The sequence below is a fragment of the Mandrillus leucophaeus genome, unplaced genomic scaffold, assembly GCF_000951045.1.
Source record: "Mandrillus leucophaeus isolate KB7577 unplaced genomic scaffold, Mleu.le_1.0 Scaffold180, whole genome shotgun sequence".
NCBI classification, from domain to species: Eukaryota; Metazoa; Chordata; class Mammalia; order Primates; family Cercopithecidae; genus Mandrillus; species Mandrillus leucophaeus.
In genome coordinates this window covers 379,803-391,529 of record NW_012101810.1, presented here as the reverse complement: position 1 = coordinate 391,529, position 11,727 = coordinate 379,803, and the positions used below count along the sequence as shown (strand labels likewise).

At 57.2% G+C, this 11,727-nt stretch overlaps 1 protein-coding gene and 1 long non-coding RNA gene across 4 annotated transcripts in view; both read right to left on the bottom strand.

Moving 5' to 3' along the window:
• The window catches only part of LOC105537850 (mitotic spindle assembly checkpoint protein MAD1), a 399,899-nt gene that overhangs the window by 21,809 nt on the left and 366,363 nt on the right, over positions 1-11,727 (bottom strand). The window lies entirely within an intron of this gene.
• The window catches only part of LOC105537849, a 31,338-nt gene continuing 25,542 nt past the window's right edge, over positions 5,932-11,727 (bottom strand). Inside the window, exons 2-4 of the long non-coding RNA XR_001005785.1 lie at positions 6,941-7,071; positions 6,273-6,443; positions 5,932-6,179 (exon numbers count right to left, since the gene is read on the bottom strand). This is a non-coding gene — a long non-coding RNA (uncharacterized LOC105537849). The remainder of the gene's footprint in view (positions 6,180-6,272; positions 6,444-6,940; positions 7,072-11,727) is intronic.

Below are 11,727 nucleotides of genomic sequence, written 5' to 3'. Positions count from 1 at the left end.
CAAGCTCCACTTCCTGGGTTTATGCCATTCTCCTGCCTCAGCCTCCTGAGTAGCTGGGACTACAGGCGCCCACCACCTCGCCCGGCTAGTTTTTTTTTTTTGTATTTTTTAGTAGAGACGGGGTTTCACTGTGTTAGCCAGGATCGTCTCGATCTCCTGACCTCGTGATACGCCTGTCTCGGCCTCCCAAAGTGCTGGGATTACAGGCGTGAGCCACTGCGCCTGGCCCCAGAGGTCATTTTCATGGTTGTCTTGGTTTTGGTGGGTTTGGGGCCAGCTTCTTTACTGCAACCTGTTTTATCAGCCAAGTCTTTGTGACTTGCATCTTGTGTGGACCTCCTATCTCATCTTGTGACTATGAACGCCTAACCTTCTGGGAAAGCAGTCCCATAGTTCTCAGGCTTATTTCACCCAGTCCTTATTCAAGATGGAATCACTCTGGTTCAAACGCCTCTGACACCCACCCGCACACTGAAAATGAGAACACATTGCTGAGATAAATTGTTCATACATTAGAAGTTTCCATATTGTTAAGATGTCAATTATTCCCAAAATGATCTGTAGAGTCAGCGTAATTCCAATTAAAATCCTAGCAGGCTGACAAAGATGCAAAAGACCATTCGGTAAAAAAGGATAATCTTGATGCTGGAGTAACTGGACCTTCGTATGCAATAAAAAATGAAGAAGAGTCAATCCAGACTTTGCACCATATACAAAAAAAACAAAAACAAAAACAAAAACTCAAAATGGATCATGAACACAAATGTAAATTTTAAAACAACTATAAAACTTCTACAAGAAAAAAAACAGAGGCAGTCTTTGTGAACTTGGGTTAGGTAAAGATTTCTTAGATACGACAGCAAAAGCACACTCAATAAAAGACTGGTAAGTTAGACTTAATCAAAATTAAAAATGTCTGCTCTTCAAAAGACATTAAGAGAATGAAAAGACATGTCATGCACGAGGAGAGAACACCGGCAACGTACATATAAATACATTTTATATATACATTAGGATAACATATAAAGGATTTGCATCTGGAGTATACAAAAAACTCTCAACACTCAGTAAGAAAACATATAACCCAATAAATAATCGGCAAAAGATGTGAACAGGCACTTCCCCAAAGAGCAGCAAGTCTGCACGTGAACAGATGCTCAACGTCATCATGAGGAAAATGCAAATTAAAACCGCAGTGAGATGCCGTCAGTCACCTCTCAGAAGGACTGAAATGAAAAAGACTGATCACGTCAAGTACTGGTGACCGCATGGAGAAACCAGAAGTCTCCCACAATGCTGACAGCAGTGTAAAACGGTGCAGGCGCTTTGGAAAACAGCTTGGCAACGTCTGGTAAAGTTAAACCTACACTGACCATGCAATCAAGCAGTTTCACACCGATTTAGCCAAGAGAAAAGGAAATAAATGTCCGTGCAAAGCTTGCATGTGAATGGTCACTGTGCACTTTATGTGCAACAGTCCCAAGCTAGAAGCCACCAGAACGCCCGTGCCCCACGCTGGAAGCCACCGGAACGCCCACACCCCACGCTGGAAGCCACCGGAATGCCTGTGCCCCAAGCTGGAAGCCACCGGGACGCCCGTGCCCCACGCTGGAAGCCACCGGGAAGCCCGTGCCCCATGCTGGAAGCCACCGGAACGCCCGTCAACATCTGGATGGATGAAGACATTGTGATCTATCCCTATGATTTTAAAGGGATAAACTGTTGATACCATAGCAACATGGATAAATCTCAAACTAATTACGCTTAGTGGAAGAACCTAGACAAGAAAGGCTAGATGCTGCGTGATTCCACTTACAGAAACTCTAGAAAACGTGGATGAACCCGTGATGACAGGAAACACAGAAGGATCCGTGGCTGCCTGGGGTCGGGTTACAGTGGGAGGGGCAAGGCGGGCTGCACAGGGGCCTGGGATCTGGGGGCGAAGGGTCTGTTCACTGTCTTGACTGTGGTGAGGGCCTCACGGGTGCGTGTATACAGACAGCGACACATCAATAACGCTGGCTCAGCAAACAGGGAAGCCCTGGCAGGAGAAGGCGGTGGCATCGGGGGCAGGTCCAGCTGTCACAGGCCGGCCTGGTGAAACACGGCAGCGTGCTGCTCCTCCAGCCACAACTGCTCCCTCTCGGGCCTCTAGAGGCGATTCCCGCAAGGCTCTGCCTAGACTGGGAAACGTGTTCCTAACCTCGTGCCGGGGCCACAGTCCCTCTACCCGAAACCCACGCAACACCCACTGCACATTTTACATTTGAATCTCAGGAGGTTCACGGACCCTCTAACCCAGCGGCACCTGCAGCCCTTGGGATGGAAAAGCATCATAAAAGTAGACAGTGGGCCGGGCGCAGTGGCTCACACCTGTAATCCCAGCACTTTGGGAGGCCAAGGCGGGCGGATCACGAGGTCAAGAGATGGAGACCATCCCGGCTAACATGGTGAAACCCCATCTCTACTAAAAATACAAAAAATTAACCGGGCATGGTGGCGGGCGCCTGTAGTCCCAGCTACTCAGGAAGCTGAGGCAGGAGAATGGCGTGAACCCGGGAGGCGGAGCCACTGCACTCCAGCCTGGGCAACCGAATGAGACTCCATCTCAAAAAAAAAAAAAAGAAGGCTGGGCGGTGGCTCACGCCTGTAATCCCAGCGCTTTGGGAGGCTGAGACGGGCAGATCACGAGGTCAGGAGATCTAGACCATCCTGGCTAAGACAGTGAAAGCCCGTCTCTACTAAAAATACAAAAAAATTAGCCAGGCGAGGTGGCGGGCGCCTGTAGTCCCAGCTACTCTGGAGGCTGAGGCAGGAGAATGGCGTGAACCCAGGAGGCGGAGTTTGCAGTGAGCCGAGATTGCACCACTGCACTCCAGCCGGGGCAACAGAGCGAGACTCCGTCTCAAAAAAAAGAAAAAGAAAAGAAACCAGACAGTGACATGTGCTGGGGAAGACGGGGAGAAACTGGGAGAACAGGCAGCTCCTCACAAAGCTCAACGTCAAATTACCACGTGACCCAGCACTTCCTCTTATGGGTGTACACCCGAGAGAAACGAAAATGCATTTCCACACACAAGCTTGTCCACGAATGTTCACAGCGGCACTGTGTGTAAAAGCCCCAAACGGAAGCAACTCAAATGTTCTATCCACTCATGAACGGATAAACAAGGCGGTCTATCCACACAACAGACCGCAGGATTCATCGGTAACAAATGGAGCGTCAGCAAATGGTCCAATGTGAGCGAACCGTGAAAACCTTACGCTCAGCGAAAGACGCCAGACGCCAGAGACCACTCGCCACTGAGCCCATCTCCCTGCAGCGCCACAGGTGGGCAGTCTAGAGACAGAACGCAGACAGCGGCTGCCAATGGCTGGGACTGGGAGGAGATGGCTACGGGGCAGGATTTCCTTCCGGGGTGATAAAGGCATTCCAAGATAGACTGTGGTGATGGCTGCACGGCTCTGTAGATGACATCTCAAGTTGCTTCATAAGAAAGGCCCAGCCACTGACCACAGGGTGAATGTCCGCCGTCCACGGTCCCTGGCTGAGAAGAAGTTATGACTGACAGGTAAGACTATCTAAGGTTCCAGGTACACCCTGGCGGGGAGGCGGGGAGGCTGGGGGCAAGGACAGAGTGTGCAAAGACACGCCAGGCTCTGCGAGGCCAGAGGGTCTGGACCCCAGATCTGAGGCAGCCAGGAACTGCCTGCCAGTCCCAGCTCATGTGGCCTAAGCTTGGCCAATGGCCGCGGGTCCCACTCGCAGATGGCCAGCCACCTCTGAGACCTGGGGCAGGGATGTCCTGTTCCTGCTCTTCAGAGCGACAGGAAGGCCCTCCCCCATAGACTCCTCACAGTCATTTAGGCTAGCGGCAAAAGGGGCTGGCCGCAGCTTGGTGCAGGTGGAGCAGGGTTTGGTGGTGGTGGGGGGTGCCCTAGGTGGGCCTGCCCTGGGTCAAGGTGGTGGTCACTGTCTAGTCCCCACCCAGGACAGACACTCAGGGTCCCGGGGAAGGCTCCACCTCCTGCCTGGCAGGAAAGTGTCCCGCCTGCCCAGTGCCATGTCCTGGGGAGTGGCTCGGCTCTCAGGCCAGCTGCCCACAGGAGAAGCTGGGACCGGGGTGGGGAACCAGCCTTTTTGCTTCCGAGTGGGGCTGACAGACCCCCAGCCTCTTCGCAAAGGCTCCAAAACAGAATGTCCTGGGGAACTGGAGGCACATCCACAGGGCCATAGAGAGCGTTTCTGGCTTATTCAAAGGAATTTGACTAAGTAGTCAAATTTCTAACAGTTTAAATGTGTGCACGATGGGATGTGCAGGCTTGGGAGGCAGCAGACGAGATAAAACCATTGGCCAGAAGATACAGACGGGCTCCAGGCTGCCCAGGCCCTTCAGTTAGAACATCCCCCACCCCTCCCCGCCACCAGGGCAACGTCAGAGACCATCTGGATGGAGGAAGGGGCTGGTCCTGGCTTCTTACAGCTTGGGAGGTGGGGCAGCTGGGCATCAGGTCAACAAGCCATAGGTCCACCCACGGCCAGGGCCCAGGCTCCCTCCTCCCCCATAACCACCCGGGCATGGAGCACAGAACCTGCCTGGGCCTCGGCCCTCCAATCCCTGCTGGAAGACGTGCCCAGGTGGGGCAGGACCCCTGCATTACTGCTGCGCGTCCAGCACCTGCAGCGGGGCCCAGCACGGCGGGCACTCCACATGGGCGAGGGTCAGACAAGTGAGCCACACCCCACCCTTTCCTCAACGTCCCCCCATGACAACATTAGAGTTGTCCCTCAAGCCCAGGTCTGACACTCTCTTCCCCCAACTTTGGCCTGGAGCCCAAGGCCTACCCCTGCACTCTCCCTGCACACCAGGTGCCCTGGAGCCGGTGAGCATGAGCACGTGACGTCCTGCAGCCAGAAACATCTCCCCGACCCAGCCAGACAAACTCTAACTCACCCGTGAACCCCAGCTCCAGGCCACCTCCTCCACGGAGCCTTCCTTGACTGCAGTGCGCCCTGGGGTATCTGGGAGATGCCTCTGCACAGTCTTTGAATCGGGCTGTACAAGTATCTGTCCTAGTGGCAACAGAGCCACGTCATAAACAGTAAAACAAGCTGGGTGCGGTGGTTCACACCTGTAATCCCAGCATTTTGGGAGGCCGAAGCAGAAGCATCACCTGAGCTCAGGAGTTCAAGACCAGCCTGGCCAATATGGCAAAACTCATCTCTACTAAAAATACAAAAAGAGGCTGGGCATGGTGGCGGGTGCCTGTAATCCCAGCTACTGGGGAGGCTGAGGCAGGAGAATCACTTGAGCCCGGGAGGCAGAGGTTGCAGTGAGCCAAGACTGCGCCACTGCACTCCAGCCTGGGCGACAGAATGAGACTCCGTCTGAAAACAAAACAAAACAGCCACAGCAGCTCAGAGCTCCTGCAGCTCAAGGCCTTAGCGGCCTGGGCATGCGGTTTCTCTGCCTACTTGGACCTGAGCAGCCTCCCTCCGCCCAGCGTCACTACACACTCCCCGCATGCCCCAGCCCTGTCCTGGGTGAGTGAACCGTGCAGACGGCGAGAGGCCATGCAGGCCAAGCCAGGATACAGCGAACCCTGGTGGGCCAGGTAGTCCCTGTGCGTTTGCAGCCTGGATGTGATGCCCACATCTCTGGGCCAGGCACAGCTCTCCACTGCTGGCGGCTGGTGGGAGGAGATGTGGCCAAGGTTGCTCCCGGGCCGGCTCTACTCTGTGGGGGACAGGTGCGGCTCTGGGGGCCCTGTTGGGCCTGAGCACGTCCTGATAGCCTGGCTGCTGCCCGCTGCCCATGCGCCAGAGCACACGGCCACCAATAAGAGCTGTGCTTCCCTGGTCCTGGGTTAAAAATATCCCCGTAAGTGACATGACTTTGAGAATTTCGTCTCTCCAGTCACTCACACGGGGGGCGAGGACGACTCCTGGCTCCGCGTCTCGCCCGGCCGCATCTGATGCCTGCCTGGGCTGAAGTTGAGTCTCATGAAACAGACGAGAAATCATTCACAGCCCGGCAGCACAGGCACAGAAATTTTCTGTTTTATACCAAGTTGAGCGGCCTGTCAACTAGAAGCTTCTGTCCTGACCTCCTCGGCAAAGAGAAAGTCATGGAACCAGCTGCTGAGCCTCCTGGCCTCGGCCCGACCTCTCCTGACAGCTGTGGGCCCCAGGATGAAAGTGGGCACCATGTCACTCACGAGACAGAAGCTGTCGTTCTCAGGGCCTCCCAGGCCAGTGGCCTGACACTTGCTTGAAGTTGGACGAACCCACAGTGGTTGAGGCTGGTGGGGACCCAAGGGGCCAGTCCAGTCTTCCCCGACCACCAAGGAAGGCGGGCGCTGCTTCCCTTGTGGGGCAGATGGCCTCGGCTGTGACTCTGCTGTCCCTGTCCTGGCTGTGAGCTCAGCCTCAGTGTCCCCGCCTGTGAAATGGGGAGACCCCCAATCCTTCTGGCTGGGTGCCTCGCCTCTGCCCTCACAGGAGTCTCACCTTCCTGAGCTGGGATTCCATCTCTGCTGGGAATCAGGTGCTCCCTGGCCGAGAACCCGGTAGCCAGGCACAATCATGCCGTCACCACCCAGCCCTCACCAGGCCCTGCCTGCTCGCCGCACTCGGACGCCATCTTCCTGTGGACGCCACTCACCCTCCGGCGTCGCCATCAGCTGCAAATTGCCTTGTTTTTCATCTTTGGCAGGGCTGAAAATCTGATCATGAAAGGGAATTTTCTTTTTTTCTTTCTTAATGAGTACTTGGTAATATCACCAAGCTGTGAGTTTATGGCTTTGTAGATCTTGTGTGTTTGACACTAATTACTCACAAAGGCTTTCCAAGCTGCATTTCAACTCTGCAACTGCCATGCCGGTAATTAAGCTAGAGGAAGTGGCAACAGATTTCACTTTTCACAGACGCCCTTCCCACCTGTGCCCCCGCTCCATTTGGCCGCAGCCCCCGTGGCCCTGTGGAAACTCAGCAGCTCCCTGCGGCTCCGGCCCTGGAGGCCTGAGGCAGCCTTGCATTCCGCAGTCCGGCCTCAGCCATCACAGCCAGGCCTGGCCCTGCACTCAGGATCCAGAGGGCAACTCTCGGCAGCTGGAAAGGGTTCTCCCAGTCCACAGGCCGCCAGAATCCCTTCCGGCGCATTCATGCCTGAGCTGCCACAATGCCGCGTGCTCACTGCCCCCCCGGCCTGTCCCCTAGCGAGTGGAGTAACTGGAACCACCCAAGCCCGTGAGGGACAGACTGCTGCACGTCTTCAGGTCCCCAAGGAAGGCCTTCGTCCATTGCTAGGTCCATCGTTTACTGAGCAGCCACTGCCTACACCTGCAGGCCTCCACCTCCCACTCCTCACCCGGGCCCCTGCAAGGCAGCCGAGGCCCAGGGGATGGCCAGGCTGTGTCCCGGAGGGGAGGGTGGGCAGGGCCTCTGAGTGCTGCGCAGCTGCGTCCCCACACATCAGCCCCTCGCCCACGCTGGCCCTCCCTGCGGCTCAGCACACGGGCTGCCTTGGGGCTGGCTCCTGGACGGGGAGGGGTGCGCTGCCTGGAGCTCAGGGGCAGGCTGGGGTGAGTCCGAGGCCAGGCTCCAGCACAGTCCTCGAGCGAAGCCTGCAGTGGGGCAGCTGGTACTGAATGGCATCTTGGCTTCCCAGTAGCGCATTCCTTGAGCGTGTGAGTCCCTCTGGGGACCATCTGGAGGACAGGGGCTGGAGAACAGCCCTGGTCATTCTCCACCAAGACCACACATGAGGCCCCGATGGCACAGTTCTGGGATCCTGTGCAATTAGGGTCTGGGTGCCCTCGCTGCCCTACTCCTCTGAAAGCAAGCCAGGTTCACCTTGAACCCTGCAGAATGATGCTCTTTCTGGCCTCTTTCTCTGTCTTCCTGGGCCTTACAGGTGCTTCAGCAGTAAATCAACTAAACAGCAACACACTTCCCTCTGTCTTCCACATTCAGGCAAAGCTGGACCTGGGGAGCTCCTGCGGAGACATCCCTCACGGCCAGGGAGGCCACGATGAAGGCTGAACCTGGGGATGGGGCCCAGGTGGGGTGTAGACCTCCTCTGTCATCCAGCCCCTCCTGAGGGGGCTTGATAGGCGTCCACGAGTGGGCAGCTTTTCCGCGCATCCCCGTGTCTGACTGTGCTGAGGGCTTCCTGAAGCGCAATTGGTTAGTCACGGTTTGGTGTTCTTTACTGCAATGCTATTTTAAGATGCAATTAAAACGTCTCATTGCCAAAGTGCGTGCTTCCTCCTGGGGGCCTCCTTCCTAACACGAAGGAGTCAGAAACCGAGGCCGGGAGGAGACCTAAGCTGAAGACTCACTTCTGGAGTGGCACGCATTGTCCCAGCTCTGTCTTCCTGGAGCACCCAGGAGAGCCCGCTGCAGGAAGAAGCCCCACGGCAGGCCACGCGGAGGCGAAGTCACCTCCTACCCAGACAGGGTGGGCGATGCTGAAATGAGTGTCGGCTCCCACTGATTTGAGTGAGGTTCAAACCTCCCCTCGGCTGTCAGCCTCTGAATCTCTTCTACTTCAGCCATGGCCACTCCATGGCTAGGGGCAGGGTGGGGACACTCAGAGGTCTGGTTTCCCCTGAGGGGCCTGAGCACCCTTAGGATGTGAGTGGGGCCGGGAAGGGCGACGAGTGGAGCCTACGCTGGAACATCCGTGCAAGTCAGCACGATTTCACTACCACTAGAAGGCAACTAAACTAAAAAACTCCGTAACTCCATGTGTGTCCTGGCCGGTGTCACGGAGCCTTCACACGGCTGAACTGCTCAACTCACATCCAGCTACAGAGCGGCGTGCCAGGGGCTCCCCAGGGACCCATGAGTATCCACACTTTCCCAGGGACCCTCTGCCATCCCCTGTGTGGCCCTTGGGGAGAAGTGAGGTGTTCCCAAAGGCCCCCCTGCCAAAATCTCATGCTTGAATAAGTGCTCCCAGCGGACAGGGAGCCCCAGCTGCCGCTGCTGGACAGGCAGGGGCCCAGGGGCACGAGGGGCCACCTTGAGGCTGGTGGGAGACCTGGGGAGAGACCCTGGTTGGGTGCCCCACCGCAGACCCTGAGACGCGAGGTGTGGGACATGGATGGCATTCGAGGTCCCGTGCTGCTGAAGGAGCTTTACACGGACCCCTGCAGGCGGCAGGGCGCAGGGGGAGGGGCAGGGCGCAGGGGGAGGGGCAGGGGGCAGGGGCAGGCAGGGGACACACTGAAGGAGTTTTACACAGAGCCCTGCAGGGGGCCGGGCTGGCCCAGGGGGAGGGGCAGGGGATGTAGCTTGGGATGGGCCTACAGCTAGTCCGGGAAGGTGCTCCCTGAGGCTGCCATGTGCCCAGCACCTCCCCTTGGTGACCGTCCCCCAAAGGTGGGGGGGAGCCCAGGGCCCAGCCCTCCTTTCTCCAGGTTGCCCTCAGGACATCCTGCTGTGGCTTGGCACAGGCTGGGTACTGACAGAGTGGCCCCGTCTGGCTGCATCCAATCCTTCATGCTCCTGCAGGGGGTGGAGGGGCGGTCAGCAGGGCTGTGGCCACACCGTGCAAGCCACTCCAGGCCTGAGCGTCTGTCCTCTGCGAGTGTGACAGGAAAGCCTGCCTCGCGCAGCTGCTGCCGGGACGGAGACAGTATGCTGCTGGTCAGTGGGTGAGCACAGCCAGGGCCACTGTCCCACCATCAGAAGCAGGACAGGGGTGCAGGGCGGAGGGGCCTGAGCCCGGGGCTCCTGGACTCACACTGGGCACAGGGCCCATGCAGCCAGCCATGGCCCCAGCTGGCAGGCGTGGGAGGCAGGCCCTGACTGCAGCGGGGAGAGCAGAGCGAAGGGGTCTCTTCCTCCCTCCCAGCGATCCTGTATGTCTGACGTGCTGACCAGCTACCTAATGCCTGGCACAGCCTCCTGGGTTCAGGGTCGGGAGATGCATGATTTCCATCTTGTCTGTAGCTTTTCTGACGCTGACGCAGGGCCCAGCACTCCGGAGGGAGACTTGGTCACATACAGGCAGCGCGCAGAATGTCAATGTGGGAGAGGCCGGCGGCTCCGATCTTGGTGTGTTACAGCCGTCACCACCTCCCTCCGCTGCCCTGCATGGGGACTCACCACAAACAGCACCTCGGAACCAAGCAGACATGATCGGGCTCTGGTTCACGGGGAGGAGCGCTGTTTAGGAGACGGACACGCTCCACACCCCTCTGGCGTCCTCTCTGCCCTTGGCTCTTGGGTATTCAGAACTAGGAGCTGCTTCTGGGGAGGCAGAGATGCCTCCAGGCCCTAGGAAAGGCCTCCTGCTGCCTCGGGGGCAAAGCTGTGCCTGGCTCTTCTCTCCACACTCCCCAAGGGAGGGGAGGTGCCCGGGAACAGACTGGGACGCTTAGTTGGTGCCAGGATGGTGCCCACGACCAGGGAGATGCGCACACGTGTTCAACATCACTGGGGAAGTCACACAGGCAGTCTCAGGCTGTAGCTGAAACCCAAGGCCTTTCCCTAAAGCACCAGTATCCAGAACTGCAGAAGGGGCCAGCCCCATCCTGCCCCAGACCACAGTGGGGAACCTTCCAGGGCCAGGCTCCTCCCGTTGCCCTTCCCGCGGGGCTAGGGGCTGGTCGGCAGCACAGGCCGCCCCCAGCGTTGCAGACCTGGACGTCCACGGCTGACAGCCCCTGGACCTGGAACCCTGCTCCTTCCTCCAGCTTTGCAAAGACACTCGAGGTTCTAGCCAGGACAGCAGACATAAAGGGGGTCAGCCCTCGCAGACAGCGTTTCCGTGGAGGGTTCAGGAGATTTATAAACACCAGCAGGATGGATGACACTACAGCCACCACAGGAGCCAGCACCCAAGGGACCCCGTGAGATCCCAAGGGACTCTGTGAGATGCCAAGGGTCACTTGTGCCCAAGGTGCCCTCCGGAACTGGAGTCTACAGATACCAGGGGCTGCTTGGGCCGAGTGTGTCCAGCCACGAAGGTTACTGCCTGGCCCTGGGAGGTCACTGGGACCAGGAGTTGCCCCCACAAGGAGTGGGCGGAGTGTCCGGAGGCGCCTGGGGAAGACATGCTGTGTTTGCATTTGTGTTGTTCCCAGAGGAGCCCGAGGCTGCAGTCCCTGCTCCAGACCCCCTAGGAGCTGAGGAGGAGGAAGTGCTTCATTCTTTGCAAAAAATACTCCGCCTGATGCAATTTGCGTGTGCAAGATGTGTGAAGTGCCTTTTCCATTTCATCAGCACCCGCAGCCTGTATGAAGCTGCCGTTTGCTCTCCGCAGCTCGGCTCGTGGGGCTTGAATGATATCACGAGAGGTTCTTCATCCTGCAGGGGGAGGGTCGCGTCCTGCTGATGGCTCTGTATTTTCATGGACCACATTCATAACAAAGAGACATTTCAAAACATGTTCTGCAGCTGATTTGCTCCTTGGCCCCAAGAATAGAATACAGATAATCTCCTCACATCCGGCAGGTATCTTTCTGCGATTTAATTTTGGAAATGATGTCTTAAAGGCCTCTGACTTTCCCATCTGTCCTGGGAACAGGGAGTTTCTCCCTGGTCCAGGGGTTTGTTTGAAGGCCATGCATCTTTTCCAACTGACGTTTGTCCTTTTCCGTTTAGGAAGCACTGGTTTTCTTTCGGGACACATCCGAACGTGCCGGAACTGCAGGAGTCGCTGGATTACGGAGCAGCAAACCAGGCATGGCAGGCAGTGCTGGTGGAGGCCGCGG